Consider the following 22560-nt stretch of genomic DNA (forward strand, 5'->3'; position numbering starts at 1 on the left):
CCTCTCCCTAATACTGGTATTCTTATGTATTAATGCTTTTGACATAACCCCGGTCTTCGAGTTGACATTGATTTTCTTCATTTGGATCTTCTCTACCTGTCTACTCTTTCTTATTAGGGTGAAGCTCTGTCCATCACAATCTGCTGGGCCTTACAGTGTGTGAGGGCCCAGAGCTCGACAGGTGCCTAGGTGTTCCATCCTTCTATATTACATAATGGTTTCCTTTCCCTATTTCCCCACCATTCCTAATATAAATAAAACTTAGTGTAATACATATCTACCCCATTATCCACCTGCTTTTGCTTATGGTTCTAGTTCTTCATGCTCCCCCTCCCAACTTCCCCTGTCTTGATGCCCCCATGTAACTTAATTTCTTATATTCTCCATTGTCATTGTCAATTCCTTTTTGTTAGCTATTATCGCTTTAATGTTCTGTTTTTCTTTGGGACTAATTGCCATTGATCTTCTTCTAGTTGTAATTTTTCTTTCCTTATATCCAACCATCCACCAGTGTCCTGTACAGGTAGATCTAGTTTTCTACAATCTTGTAACTCCGGGAATCTTAATCTGGCTGAGCGGCCGTCCTTCTATTCAACCAAACAGGCGGAGAAACCCCAAATATATTGAATGTCATGTGTATGCATCTGTTCCAATAATGGTTTAAGGCGCCTCCTTCTTGTTAGTGTTTTAGGTGCTAAGTCAGAAAAATTCTGGAGAGTAGCACCTTCATATATTAGTGGTGATAACCCCCTCAGTCTTACCCATATTTGTGCCTTTTTTCATAGTAGTGAAATGGGAGTTGTTCTACTACAACAAGCATATCATTAAACCAATGCCATACTTGAATTGGACTGATATAAGAGCTGAGTTATCACGGCTAAAGAAAACCAAAACCAACAAAACACACTGGTAGGAAGCATGGACACTGATCCCAAAGTTCTGCAAGGTGCAGACATGAAGTACATAAACCATTATTCTGCACAGTATAGAAACAGAGGAAAAACATGACATGCATGAAAATGACCTGGGGGTATTGTACTGGGAGACAGACTGACCTGGTAGGGAAGGATTCCATGGGGGGGGGGGGGGGGGCAACTGACCTGAAGGGGCTTATACTGGGGGACAGACTGACTTGAGCAGGGGAATTGGATTCCTCCATCCACCAACCGGTCACTGAACAAGAAAAACCAATCCATCTATGGACAGCTTAACAGTCTCCTGCCCTATACACACTATACAGTAAATTATAGACTCCTGTACTATACACATTATATTGTACATTACTGACTCTTGCACCATACACATTATATTACACATTGCAGACTCCTGCATTATACACACTATATTATACATTACAGACTCCTGCACTATGTACACTATATTGTACATTACACACTCCTGCACTATATACACTATATTGTACATTACACATTCCTGCACTATATCCACTATATTGTACATTACATACTCCTGCATTTTATACACTATATTTTACATTATACACTTCCACACGTATTTGGGAATAAGTGATTATTTCAGACACATCACCATTGGAAAATGAGAGATACTTACCTGCATTTTTTTAAATGGACTGTACTATAGCTTTATACTTTATATGTGATGGTACATGCCACAGTTTATGAAATATTTATGATTTATATTTTAGTTTGCGCAGCATAATTATTTGCATTTTTACTGTTTATACTTGTGGAAACACAGTATAGGGGGTTGCAGCAACTCACCTAAGTATTATATGTTTATTGTGTTTTTGTATCTTCATTTCCTCACTTTATTTCATTACATTTTATTTACTTTGTTTTATTCTATTTGGACATATCACAGGTGGATCATTTACTTGTATAGAGGTAGAGCAGAGGTACACATTCACCTTTATTCACATTGAGACTTCACCAGAATGCTGCATTAATATTGAGACTACACCAGAATGTGGCGTTCATGTTGAAACTCCAACAAAATGGCAGGGGAAACATGGGAACATCTCCTCCAGTGAAAATGGAGGCAAGGTTACAGGAAAGGATAGACAGATACTGGTGATAAGGGATTCAATTATTAGAAGGACAAAGAGGGCAATCTGTCACAAAGACTATGTTGTTTACCGGGCGCTTGAATTCTGGACATTGCAGATTGGATGGACAAATTGTTGAATGGGGCTGAGGAGGACCCAGCTGTCATGGTACATACAGTGGTGTGAAAAAGTGTTTGCCCCCTTCCTCATTTCCTGTTCCTTTGCATGTTTGTCACACTTAAGTGTTTCGGAACATCAAACCAATTTAAACAATAGTCAAGGACAACACAAGTAAACACAAAATGCAATTTGTAAATGAAGGTGTTTATTATTAAAGGTGAAAAAAAATCCAAACCATCATGGCCCTGTGTGAAAAAGTGATTGCCCCCTAAACCTAATAACTGGTTGGGCCACCCTTAGCAGCAACAACTGCAACCAAGCGTTTGCGATAACGTGCAATGAGGCTTTTACAGCGTCCTGGAGGAATTTTGGCCCACTCATCTTTGCAGAATTGTCCTAATTCAGTTACATTAGAGGGTTTTCGAGCATGAACGGCCTTTTTAAGGTCATACCACAACATCTCAATAGGATTCAGGTCAGGACTTTGGCTAGGCCACTCCAAAGTCTTCATTTTGTTTTTCTTCAGCCATTCGGTGGTGGACTTGCTGGTGTGTTTAGGATCATTGTCCTGCTGCAGAACCCAAGTTCGTTTCAGCTTGAGTACACGAACAGATGGTCGGACATTCTCCTTCAGGATCTCTTGGTAGACAGCAGAATTCATAGTTCCTTTTATCACGGCAAGTCTTCCAGGTCCTGAAGCAGCAAAACAGCCCCAGACCATCACACTACCACCACCATATTTTACTGTTGGTATAATGTTCTTTTTATGAAATGCAGTGTTCCTTCTACGCCAGATATACTTGGACACACACCTTCCAAAGAGTTCCACTTTTGTCTCATCGGTCCACAGAATGTTGTCCCAAAAGTCTTGGGGATCATCAAGATGTGTTGTGGAGAAATTGAGACTAGCTTTGATGTTCTTTTTGCTCAGCAGTGGTTTTCTCCTTGGAACTCTGCCATGCAGGCCATTTTTGCCCAGTCTTTTCCTGATGGTGGAGGCATGAACGCTGACCTTAACTGAGGCAAGTGAGGCCTGCAGTTCCTTGGACGTTGTTGTGGGGTCTTTTGTGACCTCTTGGATGAGTCGTCGCTGCGCTCTTGGGGTAATTTTGGGCGGCCGGCCACTCCTGGGAAGGTTCACCACTGTTCCATGTCTTCGCCATTTGTGGATAATGGCTCTCACTGTGGTTCGCTGGATTCCCAAAGCTTTGGAAATGGCTTTAGAACCCTTTCCAGACTGATAGATCTCAATTACTTTCTTTCTCAATTGTTCCTGAATTTCTTTGGGTCTCGGCATGATGTGTAGCTTTTAAGGATCTTCTGGTGGACCTTACTGTGTCAAGCAGCTCCTATTTAAGTGATGCCTTGATTGTGAACAGGTGTGGCAATAATCAGGCCTGGGTGTGGCTAGAGAAATTAAACTCAGGTGTGGACAACCACAGTTATAGTATGTTTTAACAAGGGGGCAATCACTTTTTCACACAGGGCCATGATGGTTTGGATTTTTTTTCACCTTTAATAATAACTACCTTCATTTACAAATTGCATTTTGTGTTTACTTGTGTTGTCCTTGACTATTGTTTAAATTGGTTTGATGTTCCGAAACACTTAAGTGTGACAAACATGCAAAGGAACAGGAAATGAGGAAGGGGGCAAACACTTTTTCACACCACTGTATTAGTATCAATGGCAATGTTAGAGGAAGATGGGGTGCCCTACAAAGTGATTTTAGGGACCTAGGGGCTATATTCAAGAAATGGACCTACAAGGCAGTATTTTCATAAATGTGTTACTCTGTTGGGTGTTACTCTGCTGGGAGAGAAAATGCCCAAAAAGTTTGAAGAAATGTTAAAATCCACCAGAATGTGACATTCACATTGAGACTCCACCAAAAATGTGACATTCACATTGAGACTCCACTAGGATATAATGTTCAAATTGAGATTCTACCAGAATGTGACATTCACAATGAGACTCCATCACAATGAGACTCCATCGCAATGTGATGTTCACAATGAGACCCAGACAGAATATGACATTCACATTGAGACGCCACCAGAATGTGATGTTCACAATAAGACTCCACCAGAATGTGACAATTACACTGAGATTCCACCAGAATGTGACATTCACAATGAGACGCCACTAGAATGTGACGTTCACATTGAGACCCCCGCATAATGCGTCATTTACATTAAGACTTCACCAGAATGTGATGTTCACTAGAGTGTTATGTTCACATTGAGACTTCACCAGAATGTGCTCTCTCTGCAAAAGAACCCCCAGTAATCCCTGGCAAAATAAAAATAAAATGGCACAAACCAGAACAATGTATGAATTATGAATGTGACATTCATAATGAGATGAGTCTCCACCAGAATGTAGCATTCACAATGAGACCTCACTAGAATGTGACAATTACATTGACATTCCATCAGAATGTGACATTCACAATAAAACTCCATCAGAATGTAACGTTAACAATGTAACTCCTCCAGAATGTGATATTTACAATGAAACTCCACCAGAATGTGACAATCACAAAGAAACTCCACCAGAATAAAGGAAGGCTGGTAGACGTGGTGTATCTGGATTTTGCAAAAGCATTTGACACAGTTCCTCATAAATGTTTACTGTACAATGTAAGGTTCGTGGCATGGACAATAGGGTGAGTACATGGATTAAAAACTGGCTACAAGGGCAAGTTCAGAGGGTGGTGATAAATCAGGAATACTCGGAATGGTCAGAGGTGAGAAGTGGGATCCCCCAGTGTTCTGTGCTGAGAACCATCTTGTTTATTTTTTTCATAAACAACTTGGAGGATGGGGTAAACCAGGGGTAGGCAGTGTGCAGTGTGCCGAAAAATGTTTTCAAATAAATTGAGCGTGCTGATTTTATAAGAAAAAATGTCAACTTCACACTCTCAATCACGAAAAGGATTTTTTATAAAGTAAATTCTGTAAGCTACTTCAGTAGTGAGAAATTAACATCCTCCACTCTCATGCCTCAGATCAGCCCCTATTCCTGCAACTCCACACCTCAGATCAGCCCCAATTCATGCATCGTCACACCTCAAATCACTGTCCCCCTGCAAATCTGTTTCACCATTGTATGCCCCTGCTCATCTTTCCCACCACCGTCCCCCTGCTCGCCTGCCCCACCTCTGTACCCCCCTGCTCTTCTGTGCCACCACTGTACCACCCTGCTCTACTGTCCCACCACTGTACCTCCCTGCACATCTGCTCCACCGCCGTACCCCCATGCTCTTCTGCCTCCCTACTGACTCACCTTCTCATCTGTCCTAACACTGAACCCATCTGCTCATCTGCTCCACCACTGTAACCCGCTTTCTCATCTGCCCCACCAATGTACCTCCTGCACATCTGTCTCACCTCTGTACCCCCTGCTCTTCTGCCTCACCTCTGTTCCCCCTGCTTTCCTACCCCACCGCTGTAACCCCCTGCTCATCTGTCCCACCAATACACCTCCTTTCACATCTGCCCCACTGCTCTACTACCTGCTTTTCTGTCCCACCATCTAACCCCCTTCTCATCTGCCCCAACACTAAACCCCCTGCTCATCTGGCTCAACACTGAATCCACCTGCTCATCTGGCTAAACACTGAACCCCCTGCTCATCTGGCCCAACACCAAACCCCCTTTTCATCTGGCTTAACACTGTATCCCCCTGCCCTTCTGACCCACTGCTGAAACACCTTTTAATCTCTTCCACCACTGTACCTCCCTGCACTTCTGTCCCACCGCTGTACCCTCCTGCTCATCTGTCCCACATTTGAACCCCTCCTGCTCATTTCCCCATTGCTTTACACTCCTGCTCATTTGCTCCACCGCTGTACCCTCTTCTCATCTATGATATGTGTGATATGCAGAGTGGTGAAAGGAAGCAGAGATGAGACACATCTACCTGTCCTGACACACTCATTCTGCTGATCCACCTCTTGCATCCAGCCCACATGCTTGTATGTGATGTATGTGATATCACATACAAGCATCTGGAATGGATGTGCAATGATGAGCTCAGGTCAGGGCCATTTTCTGAAAGCAGTGGGCCTGTGTGCAGGATCATAAGTTGGGCCTCCCGCAGCAGAGAAAAAGTGTGGCACTCTCCGCCACAGGAAAAGTTGGATGTAATTTTCATTGCGCTGAATACTGGCTCTGGCTTAAAGGAACAAAGAGTGCAGGGGTTCAGTAGTAAGCGACGCAAAGGTTCAGGAATAAATTCAAGTTCCCAGAAGCTCAGCAGTAATTCCATAAACTATCATCTGATTGTGTTTTTCTCAATCACTGTGAAATCCCTTCTATGAGATTGGTAGTGGCAACCAAGGGAGTCATCTTCCTCCAGATGGTGGGTGGAGCTAGCAGAACTGTGATTGTCTTTAGCAGTGGCCAGTGACAGTCCTTCTCCTCCTGGAAACAGGGACAGACCTGAGCAGAACTGCACCCAATCTCTTCCTCATCACCAAAACGGATGATGGCAGCTAAAGCAAAGTTAGAGAACCAAACAATGTTTTCCATCTTTTACAATGTTTGGGGGCACAGTGCCTCCCCCTCAGTGCAGGTGCAGCATGGGGAACTCTGAAATTGGAATGCATTAGTATCTCACTGACACTTCCCTGCCCTGCTCTGCTGATGGGGAGGGAGTTGAGTGCCAGCAAAAGAGGCTTCATATGTTGCTTGCGGCACCATTGCCGGGGGTTGCCTACCCCTGGGGTTAACAGTTCAATCTCTGTATTTGTGGACAACACTAAGCTAAGCGGGGCAATAACTTCTCTGCAGGATGTGGAAAACTTGCAAGAAGATCTGAACAAATGAATGGGGTGGTCAATTACATGGCAAATTAGGTTTAATATAGAAACATGTAAAATAAAAAGCTTTTGGGCGGCAAAAATATTAGTGCAATTTACTCACTAGGGTGTGTACCTCTGGGGGATCCTAGGAGGGAAAAAAACCTGGGGGTGCTAGTAGATGAGGATCAGCAATGGAATGCAATGCCAAGCTCCTATTAACAAAGCAATCCCCCACTCTACAGTACTTTGGTCCTGCCTCACCTGGAGTATGCTGTCCAGTTCTGGGCAGCAGTCCTCAGGAAGGATGTACTGGAAATGGAAAAAGCTAATTAAGGGTCCTGAGGATATTAGTTATGAAGAAAGGTTGCAAGCACTGAACTTATTCTCTCTGGAGAAAAGACACTTGAGAGGGGATATGATTTCAATTTACAAATACCATACTGGTGACTCCACAATAAGGATAAAACGTTTTCACACAAGAGAGTTTAATAAGACACGTGGCCACTCATTAAAACTAGAAAAAAAGAGGTTTAACCTTAAACTGCATAGAGGGTTCTTTACTGTAATTCCCTTCCACATGAGGTGGTTTCAGCGGGGGCATCGATAGTTTCAAAAAACTATTAGACAAGCACCTGAATGACCACAACATACAGGGGTATGCAATGTAATACTGACATATAATCACACACATAGGTTGGACTTGATGTTCTCTTTTCAACCTCAACTACTATGTAACTAGACTCCACCAGAGTGTGACATTCACATTAAGATTCTACCAGAATGTGATGTTCACTAGAGTGTGATGTTCACATTGAGACTCCAACAGAATTGTCCCTCTCTGCAGAAGAACCCTCAGTCATCCCTGGCAGATGAAAAATAAAATGGAACAAACCATAACAGGCAAAAGACAGCTTCAAGTCCCCCAAAATGTGGAGTCAGCATTGAGACTTCACCATAAAGTAATGTTACAATTGAGACTCCACCAGAATGTGACATTCACATTGAGACACCATCAGAATGTGATGTTCACATTGAGACACCACCAGAATGTGTCATTCACATTGAGACATTGAGACTATCAGAATGTGACATTTGCATCAAGAATCCTCCAGAATGTGACATTTACATTGAGAAACCACCAGAATGGGATGATCATATTGAGAAACCACCAGAATGTTACATTCACAATGCAACTCCACCGCAATGTGATAAGAAACTACCAGAATGTGATGTTTTCAATGTAACTCCACCAGAATTTGACGTTTACATTGAGACATCACCAGAATGTGATGTTCACAATAAGAGTCCCTCAGAATGGAATGTTCATAATGAGACTTCCCCAGAATGTAACATTCACAATGAGACTCCACGAGAATGTGACATTCACTAGAGTGTGATGTTCACATTGAGACTCCACCAGAATGTGTTTTCTCTTCAGAAGAACCCCAGTCATCCCTGGCAAAAGAAAAAATGTAACAAACCCGAACAAGCCTAAAGACAGCTTCAGACTCCCCAAAATGTGTAGTCAGCATTGAGAATTCACCATAAAGTGTTGTTTAAATTGAGACTCCTCCACAATGTGATGTTCACACTGAGACTCCACAAGAGTGTGATGCTCACATTGAGAAACCACCATAATGTAACGTTCACATTGAGAAACCACCAGAATGCAACGTTTACAATAACACTCCACCAGAATTGACGTACATATTGAGGCACCAACAGAATGTAACATTCACATTGAGACTCCACGAGAATGTGAGGTTCATATTGAGAGTCCACTAGTATGTGACATTCGCATTGAAAGTCCATCAGAATGTGACGTTCAGAATGAGACCCCACCAGAGTGTGGTGTTCACACTGAGACTTCACCAGAGTACGATGTTCACACCAGTGGCAGCCTGTCCATATGGAGTGCAATCCAGGCATCCAGCCTCTAATCTACATGCAGGGCACCAAACATATGGATTAACATTTTTTAGAGGTTCTAATTGGCTTAAAAATAAGATGGTCCTCTGCACCCCGGGTCTACCCAGTTGTGTGTCAATAGTGAATTAATATTTGCTATTGTCTTCCTGAAGTGATCGTATTGGCCACTGAGGAGGAGGAGAAGACGCAGGGGAAGCTGACGTGAAGCCAAGGAGGAGAAGACGCTGGGTGAAACTGATGAGGAGGAAGCGCTGCCCACAAAGTAGATGTGGTAAGTGATTTTCACAATGAGACTCTGCCAGAGTGTGAAGTTTACACTGATACTCCACTGGAGTGTAATGTTCATCCTATGATTCCACCAGAATGTGACGTTCACATTGAGACTCCATCAGAATGTAACATTGACAGCCCATCAGAATGTGACATTCACATTGAGTCTCCACCAGAATGTGACGTTCACAATGAAACCTCACCAGAGTGTGACGTTTACATTGACACTCCATGAGAATGTGACATTTACAAAAAAAACTCCACCAGAATGTGACATTCACAATAAAACTCCACCAGAATGTGACATTCACAATGAAACTTCACAAGAATGTAATGTTCACATTGAGAGTCCATCAGAATGTAACATTTACATTGAGTCACCACTAAAGTGTAACGTTCACACTGAGACTCCACAAAATTGTAACATTTACATTGAGACTCCACCAAAATGTGATTTTTACAATGATACTCCATGAGAATGAATGAGAATCCACCAAAGTATGTTCACACTGAGATTCCAGCAGAATGTGACAGTCACATTGAGAGTCCATCAGAATGTGATGTTTACATTGTATCTCCACCAGAGTGTGATGTTCACATTGAGACTCCATCAGAGTGTGATGTTCACAATGAGACTCCCCCAGAGTGTGATGTTCACATTAAGACTCCCCCAGAATGTATCTCTGCAGAAGAACCCCCAGTCATCCCTGGCAAAACAAAACAAAACAGAAGGTGAAACAAACCAGAACAAACAAAAGACAACATGAGATTCCCCAAAATGTGCAGTGAGCATTGAGACTCCACCAAGAATTGATGTTCAAATTGAGACTCTAGCAGAATGTGACAATCACATTGAGACACCACCAGAATGTGATGTTCACATTGAGCCTCCACCAGAATGTGATGTTCACAATGAAACCCCATCAGAATGTGACATTCACATTGACAGTCCATCAGAATGCGACGTTCACAATAAACTTCCAAAAGAATGTAATGGCATTGAGGGTCCATCAGAATGTGATGTTTACATTGAGTCTCCAGAATGTGACATTCACAATGAGACTTCATCAGAGTGTAATGTGCACACTGAGACTCCACCAGAATGTGACATTCACATTGAGACTCCACTAGAATGGGATGTTTACAATGAGACTTCACCAGAATGAGAACTTCACATTGAGACTGCAACAGAGTGTGATGTTTACAGACACCATCAGAGTGTGACATTCACACTGAGACTCCATCAGTATGTGACATTCACACGGAGACTCCACCAGAGTGTGATGTTCACAATAAGACTCCAGAATCTGCAGAAGAACCCCCACAGTCATCTTTGGCAAAATAAAACAAAACAGAAGGTGAAACAAACCAGAACAAAGCAAAAGACTCCACCAAGAAGTGATGTTCAAATTGAGCCTCTACCAGAATGTGACATTCCCATTGAAACACCACCAGAATGAGACGTTCACATTGAGACTCCACCAGTACGTGACATTCACAGAGATTCATATTGGGACTCCACCAGAATGTTACATTCACAATGAGACTCCACCAGAATGTGATGTTCACATTAGGACATCATCAGGATATGAGATTCCCAATGAGACTCCATAAAAATGTAACTTTCACATTGAGACCCCACAAGAATGTGATGTTCACATTGAGACCCCACCAAATTATCACATTCACATTGAGAATCCACCAAAATGTGCTCTTTCCACAGAAGAGCCCCCAGTTATCTCTGGAAATAGAAAAAGAAACAGGAAATTGAACAAACCAGAACAAGGCAAAAGACATATTAAGACTCTCCCAAAAAGTCAGCATTAAGACTCCACCAAAAAGTGATGTTCAAATGTAGGCTCCACCAGAATGTTTGACATTCACACTGAGACTCCACCAGAGTGTGATGCTTACATTGAGACTCCACCTGAAAGTGATATTCACATTCACACATTACCAGAATGTTATGTTCACAATGAGACTCCACTAAAATATGAAGTCAAAATTTGAGAATCCTCTCACTAAGGCTCAGAAGATAGTCCCAATGACATTGGAAGGCTTCACATTCTATTACCGTTTTGGGGTGGGGAATTTTGCAAAGGCAAGTGACCAGATCTTTGTGATTAAAAATGTCCAAACAATTATTATTTTATTTTCTGGGTAGGGAGTGATTAGAACCCCTGTCATGTCTTATCGCTGTCCAGGACTGTTTTGGAGAAATGTCCCTACACTTCCTGTCATGCTGACGATGGTTTAGTGAAACTGGATGTGAAAGAGAATCTGTGAAATCCCCTCCCCCTACTCTACTGCCTGCTTGAGTTGTTGTTTACAGAGCTGGACATACACTTTAATGCCCAATTCATCTTTCCATTTAAATTAGCTAAATACATTCCATGTGCATCAAAACAAAAAGTGTTTACCTACTTCCCACCTGGCCACTGCACATAAACAGCTGGGTGGGTGCTTCCTCCTTCTGCGTGGATGTTCGTGAATGTCCTTCAAAAGGAGTGGGATTGCGCAGCTGCATGCCCACACAACCGCACAATCCTGATGCGCACATGTCTCCCGGACATGCTGAATCCTGAATTGGCAAGAGGACCCTATGATTTGCCCTCCTGATCACATGATGGCTGTGTCCAATCACAGCCACCACGTGATGTAAACACAGCCTGGGGGGATGTCCAACGTAGCAGGATCACGCAGCCACGTGCCCACGCAGAGGCGCAATCCTAATGTGCCTGTGTCCCCCCAAGAGACAGGGCAATGTTGCTCAGAAGGAGGACTCTGTGATTGGCCTTCCTAATCACATGACAGCTGTGTCCAATCACAGCCTTCATGCAGTGTAAACTGAGAGCCGTTGTCAGGCAATGTTTACCGAGCTAACACCAACACCTGCGACACATCTGTCCCAGTAAACATCTGTCCCAGTAAACAGCCATCTTTCTCACTGAACAACTGTCCACATCTGTCCCACTGAACATCTGTTCCACTAAACATCTGTCCCACTGAACATCTTTCTACATCTCTCCCAGTACACATCTGTCCCACTGAACATCTGTCTATGAGTATCTGGCACATCTGTCCGCGATCATCTGGCACATCTGCCCATGATCATCGGGCACATCTGTCCATGATCATCTGACACATCTGTCCATGATCATCTGGCGTACATCTGTCTATTATCACCTGTGCCCATCTGTCCATGATCATCTGGCACACATCTGTCTATGTTCGCCTGCGCACATCTGTCCGTGATCATCTGGCACATCTGTCCACGATCCTCTGGCACACATCTGCCCATGATCATCTGCCACATCTGCACGTGATCATCAGGCACATCTGTCCGTGATCATCTGGCACATCTGTCACATATGTCAGTGATCATCTGGCACACATCTGTCCGTGATCCTCTGACGCACACAGTGAATAACACCAACACCTGCGACACATCTATCCCAGTAAACATCTGTCCCACATCTATCCCAGTAAACAGCCATCTTTCTCACTGAACAACTGTCCACATATGTCCCACTGAACATCTGTTCCAGTAAACATCTGTCCCACTGAAAATCTTTCCACATCTGTCCCAGTAAACATCTGTCCCACTGAACATCTGTCCCTGAGTATCTGGCACATCTGTCCATGATCATCTGGCACATCTGTCCATGATCACCTGCCACATCTGTCCATTAGAGATGGCCTTGCGGTTCGCCCAGCGGTCAGTTCGCTGCGAATTTTGCTCGTTCCCAATTCATCAAAACGACGGACTTCTGCTGCTGTTCTCGCGGCGAACATATGCATTTACATTGTGAAACAACTTTGACCCATGATGACACATCCATCATGGGGTACAGGACAGCCAATTGAGACATTTCAGCACATGGGCAATTGGACATAGCCCCTACATTATAAATAGACCTGATCTGGTGGCCATTTTACATTCTGTCTTTTGTCATTGTAGGGACGGGACACTGTGTGGAGCAGGGACAGTCAGTTTAATCACTAGCAATTACTATTAGGTCCACAAAAGTCCTTTTAAGGACTGGTATAGGTGTACAGTATATAGGGTTGTAATACACTTAGAATATACTTTCTTTCAAAGATACAAAGTATATTCTGGTGCACTGCTGCTGACTGCTGTGCTGCTGAGTGCACTGCCGACCGATTCTGCAGCTGTCTTTTGTGAGTGTAGGGACAGGACGCTGTGTGGAGCAGGGACAGTCAGTTTAATCACTAGCTATTACTATTAGGTCCACAAAGGTCCCTTTAAGGACTGGTATAAGTGTACAGTATATAGGGTTGTAATACACTTACAATATACTTTCTTTCAAGTATATTATGGTGCACTGCTGACTGTTGTGCTGCTGAGTTCAGCTGTCTTTTATCAGTGTAGGGAGGGACAGTTTGGTGTTTGGATCAGGGACAGTCTGCAAATCACTAGCTACTAGGTCCACAAAGGTCCTTTTAAGGACTGGTATAGGTGTACAGTATATAGGGTTGTACACATATAATATACTTTCTTTTAAATATAGAAAGCATATTATACTTGACTGCTGTGCTGCTGAGCTGATTGCTGCCCGATTCTGCAGCTGTCTTTTATCAGTGTAGGGACTGAGGGACAGTTTGGTGTTTGGAGCAGGGACAATCTGCAAATCACTAGCTACTAGGTCCACAAAGGTCCTTTTATAGGTGTACAGTATATAGGGTTGTACACATATAATATACTTTCTTTCAAATATAGAAAGCATATTATACTTGACTGCTGAGCTGAGTGCTGACCGATTCTGCAGCTGTCTTTTATCAGTGTAGGGACTGAGGGACAGTCTGGTTTTTGGAGCAGGGGTAGTCTGCAATTCACTAGCTACTAGCTAGCTACTATTAGGTCCACAAAGGTCCTTTTAAGGACTGGTATAGGTGTACTATTTGGTGTGCAGTATATAGGGGTGTAATACACGTACAGTATAAAATACTTGCACATATAGAAAGCATAGTATAGTGCATTTCCACTGTGCAGCATTGTGACTGCTGAACGGTTCTGCAGCGATACTACAAAGAGTGACAAACGCAATTTAAAAAAAGTATTATAACTGGTGTGATAGACCAGTGGCCCCCAAAAACGACAGATTGAAGCAGGGTCTTATATACCTTCTTCCACATACATACTGCACTTCTCTAGAGACTTTTGTCACAGGGTCATTTCATAATGACAGGCAGAGGAAGAGGCAGGCCCTTCTGCAGGGGTGGTAGGGGTAGGGCAGGAGCAACAGGCTTGAGCCAAAGTGGCAAATTGCAGAAGGTGCGTGCGATTACGTCAAAGGACGCACCAGACTTGGTTGAGTGGCTCACTCAGCCTTGCTCTTCTGCACCCTCTTCATCCTCTCGATCTGCACCCTTTTCTTCACTCTCTGCTGTGTGCACCCCCAAAGACACTACCACCAACACCACCACCACCACCATAGTCACACGAATTATTTTCCGATCCATCAGAAGACATTGCCAATGCGCAGCCAATCTTGGCATTGGATCAGGAAGAGGAGGTAGCAACAACCGCCACTCAGCAGTCTGACGACAGTACCCAGATCAGCCCAAGCAGGAGGTTGGTCCCCGGTGTTGCTGCCTACTCTGAGATCTCTAATTATAGCGGTGGGGAAGGTGACATCGATGATGACATGTCTAGTGATGTCACGTGGGTGCCCACAAGAGAGGAATAGGAGGGGAGTTCAGAGGGAGATATGGACCAGCAGATAGGGAGGGGAAGCAGGCATAACTTAGATTGCACAGCAGGGACAAACCAGACTGCTAATGTATCAGGCGGGAGGCATCAACCATGTACGGTTACATCTGGCGCTCCCAGGACGCTGGAACATGGCTCTGCAGTGTGGGCTTTTTTTAACGCGTCCGCTGCTGACAATAGTGTTGCCATCTGCAATCTTTGCAGTCAACGCATAAGTCGCGGTAAGCCCAACACTCACCTAGGGATGACCGCCTTAAGAAGGCACATGAGCTGCCATCACCGAGCCCAGTGGGAGCAACGGGACCCACAAAGCCAAACTCCTGGCTCTCACTGTCCAGCCTCGTCTTCTACTTCTCCTTCTCCTCTCTCTTCACAATTGTCCTCCACTCCACCTTCCATCATGCCGTCCTCACGTTTTTCTGGAAAAGGGCAGGCTTCCGTGGGCCAAATGTTTGAGCGTAAAAAATGATGACGCCAGATAACCCTCTTGCCCAACGGTTGACGGCTGGCTTGTCAGAACTGATAGCCCGCCAACTACTGCCAAATAAACTGGTGGACTCGGAGGTCTTTCAAAAATTTATGGCCATTGGAACACCACAATGGAAGGTCCCAGGAAGGAAGTATTTCTCACAGAAGGGCATCCCAGAGCTATATGGCCATGTTCAGCGGCAAGTGAATGTGTCTCTGGCACACAGTGTCGGTGCCAAGATACATCTGACCACAGACACATTGTCTAGCAAACACGGGAAGGGAAGGTATATAACTTTTACTGCCCACTGGGTGAACCTTCTGACGGCCGTCAAGCATGTAACCCGTGGCACCCGTGTAGATTTGGTTTTACCGCCATGGATTGCATGCAGGCCTGCCTCTTCTTCTCCTCCTCCTACTCCATCCTCCTCCTCTCCTCCTCAGCTGACTCCTCCTTTTCCGCTGCTAGCGTTCTTTCCGCTGCGCCGCCCAAGATCCCCAGAACCTATTCGACATGCCAAGTGAAACGTTGCCATGCTGTGCGGAGTCTGTTGTGCCTGGAAGCCAAGAGCCACACTGGCCCTGCACTCCTTTCAGCTTTGCGTTCACAGGCAGATCAGTGGCTAACACCGCTCAATTTGACAGTTGGTAAAGTGGTGTGTGACAATGGTGCCAATCTGCTTAGCGCATTGAAACAGGACAAAATTACACACGTGCCATGCATGGCACACATCTTAAACTTGGTCGTGCAGCGATTCGTTGTCAAATACCCTCAGGTCCAGGACATCTTGCGGCAGGCAAGGAAAATCTCGGCCCATTTCAGAAGATCTTACACAGCCATACTCACCTTGCTGACATTCAGCGGTAACACAATCTTCCGGTCAGACGTCTTATTTGTGTTTGCCCGACGCGATGTAACGCAACCTTCTATATGCTTGATAGGCTGCTCCAGCAGAAACGTGCAGTTAACGACTACATCATGTACATTCTGTACAGATGCATTTGGCACCTTCCAGAAAAGAGTAAGTTACTTTTCACCTTATTACACTTCTGTGGTTGGTGGGACCTAATCAGAAAAGGAAACGGCTTTGCATTATGTTTTTTTTAAATATACTAAAACCTTCATAAAGAAGCAAAGCCAAACCCGACAAACCCCATTGCCTCCATCTAGCCAGACTACATTCCCTACAGGTTCCCCCAAAATCTATATTTCATTGTTTTTGCCATTATGACTCACTGTATAAAGTTATCTAAAGAAATTGTGAATCTGTTGAAAGTTTCTTACCTGGAAATCCCGTCAGGAATAGTTACAGGCTGACAATGCTAAGCCATTGCCTTACCATTAGCAGCAGAGTTGTGAGCCTGTGTGCCCTCCTTCAGGTCTATCAGATAGGCAACCCAAAAGCCAAATAAAGAAGCTCACACAGCCAGATGATGATGGTTCTCTAAATTGTGAGTCAGCGGCTTAATGTTTTTAGCTTGTAATGGGAAGTGCTTTTACTAGTAGGATCTCCAGGTGATAAACTTACAGATTCACAAAAATGTATTGGCTTATGATAATGGTATACGGTGAGCCATGAAGGAAGAATGCAGAACATGCTGACAAATGGATTTGGGGTTTATACACACTTTAGGATGGATTCACAATATTGCCGCATTTGGCTCACAGCAGGTGTCTGGTACACCCACGTCCACCATTTCAAGTCCAATTTCAGCTTGAATTTTTGGGCTGAATTTGGACCAGAAATAGACCAAAAGACACACAGGACCTATGCAAATTCACACTGGAGCCACAGTGGAGATATGTGAACCGGCTCCATAGAGAGCCGGTCACAATCTCCTACCATGCTAATTGGATGCGGGGGAAACCCACGTCCAATTCGTATAGGTGTGAACCCAGCTTTAAGAAGGCTTTTCCACATCTCAGCCAGTTCAGAAATGTGCTATGAAGACTCCACTGTTCACTTGAATAGGTCATTTTTTAATTACCCACTTTGCATGTGCAGAATATGCCATTTGATGTTCTAATGCCCCGTACACACGAGAGGACTTATGTCCGACAGACTTCCAAAGGAGTTCCGCCGGAGTTCCGTTCCGCCGGAGTTCTGACAGACTTTTCGGCCGAACGGACTTGGCCACAAACGATCACACTAAACTCCGACGGATTCGAACGTGATGACGTACGACCTGACTCGAATAAGGAAGTTCATAGCCAGTAGCCAATAGCTGCCCTAGCGTCGGTTTTAGTCCGTCGGAGTAGCATACACACGAGCGGAGTTTTCGAAGGGGACCGGGTCCGGCGGAGTTCCTTCGGGAAAATTTGAAGCATGCTTCATTTCTAAAGTCCGTCAGACTTTGGCGAATCAAAAGTCCGTTGCAGCCCACACACGATCGGATAGTCTGACGGACTCGGTCCTTCGGACTTTGGATGTTGAAAAGTCCGCTCGTGTGTACGGGGCATTAGGGTCTTCAACCTGTCATATTAACTGAGTCACACATCCATGAATCCTTGAATGGGACTCGTTACACAATCGTGAGTGAAGTCAGTCTGCAACACTCATTTGACATCCAGGTATAATTTACACTACAGCTGGACTGGAGATATGAATAATTCACAAATAATTTACATACTGTTTACCATATATCTATATTCCTATTAGCGGCTGGTCAGCTAGTCATCCCTGGCTATATATGTGATATGTGAGTGTATGTGTCATGTGGAATGCATCTGAAAACATTTCAGACAATTTTGTATTTTTAATATATACAGTGGGGAAGATAATTATTTGATCCCCTGCAGATTTTGTACACTTACCCACTTACAAATAAATAAAGGGTCTATCATTTTTATCATAGGTGTATTTTAAATGATAGAGACAAAATATCAACCAAAAATCCTGAAAAAAAACCCTATGATACAAATGTTATAAGTTGAATTTGAGTTCAGTGAGTAAGTAAGTGCTCATGTGGTACACAGATTAGTCCTGTCAATTTAAGAATGCTCCTAACGACAACTTTTTATGTGTATAAAAGACTCCTGTCCACAGAATCTTTCTTCCATTCAAATCTAACCATCATGGACAAGACCAAAGAGCTGTCAAAGGATGTCAGGGACAAGATTGTAGACGTGCACAAGGCTGGAATGGGCTACAAGACTATCGCCAAGAAGCACGGTGAAAAGGAGACACTTTTGGAGCGATTATTCGCAAATGGAAGAAATACAATATAACCATCAATCTCCCTTGGACAGGAGCTCCATGCAAGATTTTGCCTCATGGGGTAAGGATGATCATGAGAAAAGTGAGGGATTAGCTCAGGACTACACGAGAGGAGCTTGGGAATGATCTCAAGGCAGTCGGGACTACAGTCACCAAACAAATCATTGGTAACACAATACGCCACCACAAATTGAAATCCAGCAGCACCCACAAGGTCCAACTCCTTAAGAAGGCACATGTACAGGTCCATCTGAAGTTTACCAATAGTGATGGGCGAACGGTTCGCCCGGCGGTCGTTTCGCGGCGAATTTCGGCTGTTCGCGGTTCCGCCCGTTCGGCGGACTATTGGCGCCGTTCGCCCGGCGGACTTCCGCGTTTACTGTGTAAAAGAACTTTGACCTATGATGACACATCCATCATGGGGTACAGGACAGCCAATTGAGACATTACAGCACATGGACACTTGGACATTCCCCCTAACTTATAAATACACCCGATCCGGCGGCCATTTTACATTCTTTCTTCTGTCACTATAGGGAGAGGTTGCTGTGTGGAGCAGGGAGAGATTAAAGTGACCCAAATCGCTAGCTATTTGGTACACAAAAGTTATTTTAAGGACTGGTATAGGTGTTAGGTGTAGTTCGGGATAGGCAGTGCTGTGCTAGTGATTGTTGCAGCAGCCTGAGTGTCTTTTGTCAGTTTAGAGAAAGGGACAGGACGGTGTGTCTGCTGTAGGGACAGTCAGTTTAGTCATCATCATTAGCTGTTACTATCAGGTCCGCAAAAGTGCTATTCCAGTTATTGTTCCAGTAGCCTCTGTTTTGTCAGTTTATATAGGGACAGGCAGGAAGCAGTGTGTGAGGCAGTGAGGGTCAGTTTAATCAGTAGCTGTTACTATTAGTTCCACAAAGGTTCTTTTCAGAACTGGTATCAGTGGTATGGTAATAGGCTTGTACACGTATAATATTCTTTCTTCCAAATATAGAAAGAATATTATACTTGACTGCTGCCCTTCTGCTGCAGTCTGCTAATCATTCACAACCCACTTGTTCCACAAAGCTCCTTATAAGGACTGGTAAATTGGTCTGTCTAGGGTGCTACAGTACATAGGGTTGAGTGAGGTACAGTCTGCCATTCTATAAGGACTGGTATCGGTCCACAATACATAGGGTTGAGGTGCACTACTGCTGACCGCTGCCCTATACTGCAGCAGTCCTTCATCGGTATAGGGACTGACGTACAGTCTGCTAATCACTCACACACAACCTACTTGGTCCACAAAAGTCCTTATAAGGACTGGTAACTTGGTCTGTCTAGGATGCTACAGTACATAGGGTTGAGTGAGGTACAGTCTGCTATTCTATAAGGACTGGTATCGGTCCACAATACATAGGGTTGAGGTGCACTACTGCTGACCGCTGCCCTATACTGCAGCAGTCCTTTATCGGTATAGGGACTGACGTACAGTCTGGTAATCCCTCACACACAACCTACTTGGTCCACAAAAGTCCTTATAAGGACTGGTTACTTGGTCTGTCTAGGGTGCTACAGTACATAGGGTTGAGTGAGGTACAGTCTGCTATTCTATAAGGACTGGTATCAGTCCACAATACATAGGGTTGAGGTGCACTGCTGCTGACCGCTGCCCTATACTGTAGCAGTCCTTCATCGGTATAGGGACTGACGTACAGTCTGCGAATCACTCACACACAACCTACTTGGTCCACAAAAGTCCTTATAAGGACTGGTAACTTGGTCTGTCTAGGGTGCTACAGTACATAGGGTTGAGTGAGGTACAGTCTGCCATTCTATAAGGACTGGTATCGGTCCACAATACATAGGGTTGAGGTGCACTACTGCTGACCGCTGCCCTATACTGCAGCAGTCCTTCATCGGTATAGGGACTGACATACAGTCTGCTAATCACTCACACACAACCTACTTGGTCCACAAAGGTCCTTATAAGGACTGGTAAGGTATAGGGTACTACAGTACATAGGGTTGAGTGAGGTAAGTCTGCCATTCTATAAGGACTGGTATCGGTCCACAATACATAGGGTTGAGGTGCACTACTGCTGACCGCTGCCCTATACTGCAGCAGTCCTTCATCGGTATAGGGACTGAGAGTTTTGTCACAGGGTCATTTAAAAAATGACAGGCAGAGGAAGAGGCAGGCCCTTCTGCAGGGGTGGTAGGGGTAGGGCAGGAGCAACAGGCTTGAGCCAAAGTGGGAAGTTGCAGAAGGTGCGTTCAATTACTTCAAAGGACGCACCAGACTTGGTTGAGTGGCTCGCTCAGCCTTACTCTTCTGCACCCTCCTCATCCTCTCGATCTGCACCCTCTTCTTCACTCTCTGCTATGTGCACCCCCAAAGACACTACCACCAACAACACCACCACCACCACCACCACCACCACATACCTTCCGCTTGATTCACAGGAATTATTTTCCGATCCATATCAAGACATTTCTGATGCGCAGCCACTCTTGGTATTGGATCAGGAAGAGGAGGCAGCAACAACCGCTACTCAGCAGTCTGACGAAAGTACCCATATCAGCCCAAGGAGGAGGTTGGTCCCCGGTGTTGCTGCCTACTCCGAGATCTCTACTTATAGCGGTGGGGAAGGTGACGTTGATGATGACGTGTCTAGTGATGTCACGTGTGTGCCCACAAGAGAGGAAGAGGAGGGGAGTTCAGAGGGAGATATGGACCAGCAGATAGGGAGGAGAAGCAGGAATAACTTACATTGCACAGGAGGGACAAAGCAGACTGCAAATGTATCAGGAGCGAGTCATCGACCATGTACGGTCACATCTGGCGCTCCCAGGACACCGGCACATGGCTCCGCAGTGTGGGCTTTTTTTAACGTGTCCGCTGCTGACAATAGCGTTGCCATCTGCAATCTTTGCAGTCAACGCATTAGTCACGGTAAGCCCAACACTCACCTAGGGACGACCGCCTTAAGAAGGCACATGAGCAGCCATCACCGAGCCGAGTGGGAGCAACGGAACACACAAAGCCACACTGCAGGCTCTCACCGTCCAGCCTCGTCTTCTACTTCTCCTTCTCCTCTCTCCTCACAATTGTCCTCCACTCCACCTTCCATCACACCAAGCTCACGTTTTTCTGCAAAAAGGCAGGCTTCCGTGGGCCTAATGTTCGAGTGTAAAAAAATAATGACGCCGGATAACCCTCTTGCCCAACGGTTGACGGCTGGCTTGTCATAACTCATAGCCCGCCAACTACTGCCATATAAACTGGTGGACTCGGAGGCCTTTCACAAATTTGTGGCCATTGGAACACCACAATGGAAGGTCCCAGGAAGGAAGTATTTCTCACAGAAGGGCATCCCAGAGCTATATGGCCATGTTCAGCGGCAAGTGAATGTATCTCTGGCACACAGTGTCGGTGCCAAGATACATCTGACCACAGACACGTGGTCTAGCAAACACGGGCAGGGAAGGTATATCACTTTTACTGCCCACTGGGTGAACCTTCTGGCGACCGTCAAGCCTGTAACCCGTGGCACCTGTGTAGATTTGGTTTTACCGCCACAGATTGCATGCAGGCCTGACTCTTCTTCTCCTCCTCCTCCTACTCCATCCTCCTCCCTCTCCTCCTCAGCTGACTCCTCCTTTTCCGCTGCTAGCGCCTCTTCCACTGCGCCGCCCAAGCTCCCCAGAACCTATTCGATATGCCAGGTGAGACGTTGCCATGCCGTGCTGCGACTGTTGTGCCTGGAAGCCAAAAGCCACACTGGCCCGGCACTCCTTTCAGGTTTGCGTTCACAGGCAGATCAGTGGCTAACACCGCTCAATTTGACAGTTGGTAAAGTGGTGTGTGACAACGGTGCCAATCTGCTTAGCGCATTGAAACAGGGCAAAATCACGCACGTGCCATGCATGGCACACGTCTTAAACTTGGTCGTGCAGTGATTCCTTGTCAAATACCCTGGGGTCCAGGACATCTTGCGGCAGGCAAGGAAAA

Source organism: Lithobates pipiens, unplaced genomic scaffold, assembly GCF_037356315.1.
Source record: "Lithobates pipiens isolate NorthernLeopardFrog02 unplaced genomic scaffold, aLitPip1_a1.2 Scaffold_13, whole genome shotgun sequence".
NCBI lineage: Eukaryota > Metazoa > Chordata > Amphibia > Anura > Ranidae > Lithobates > Lithobates pipiens.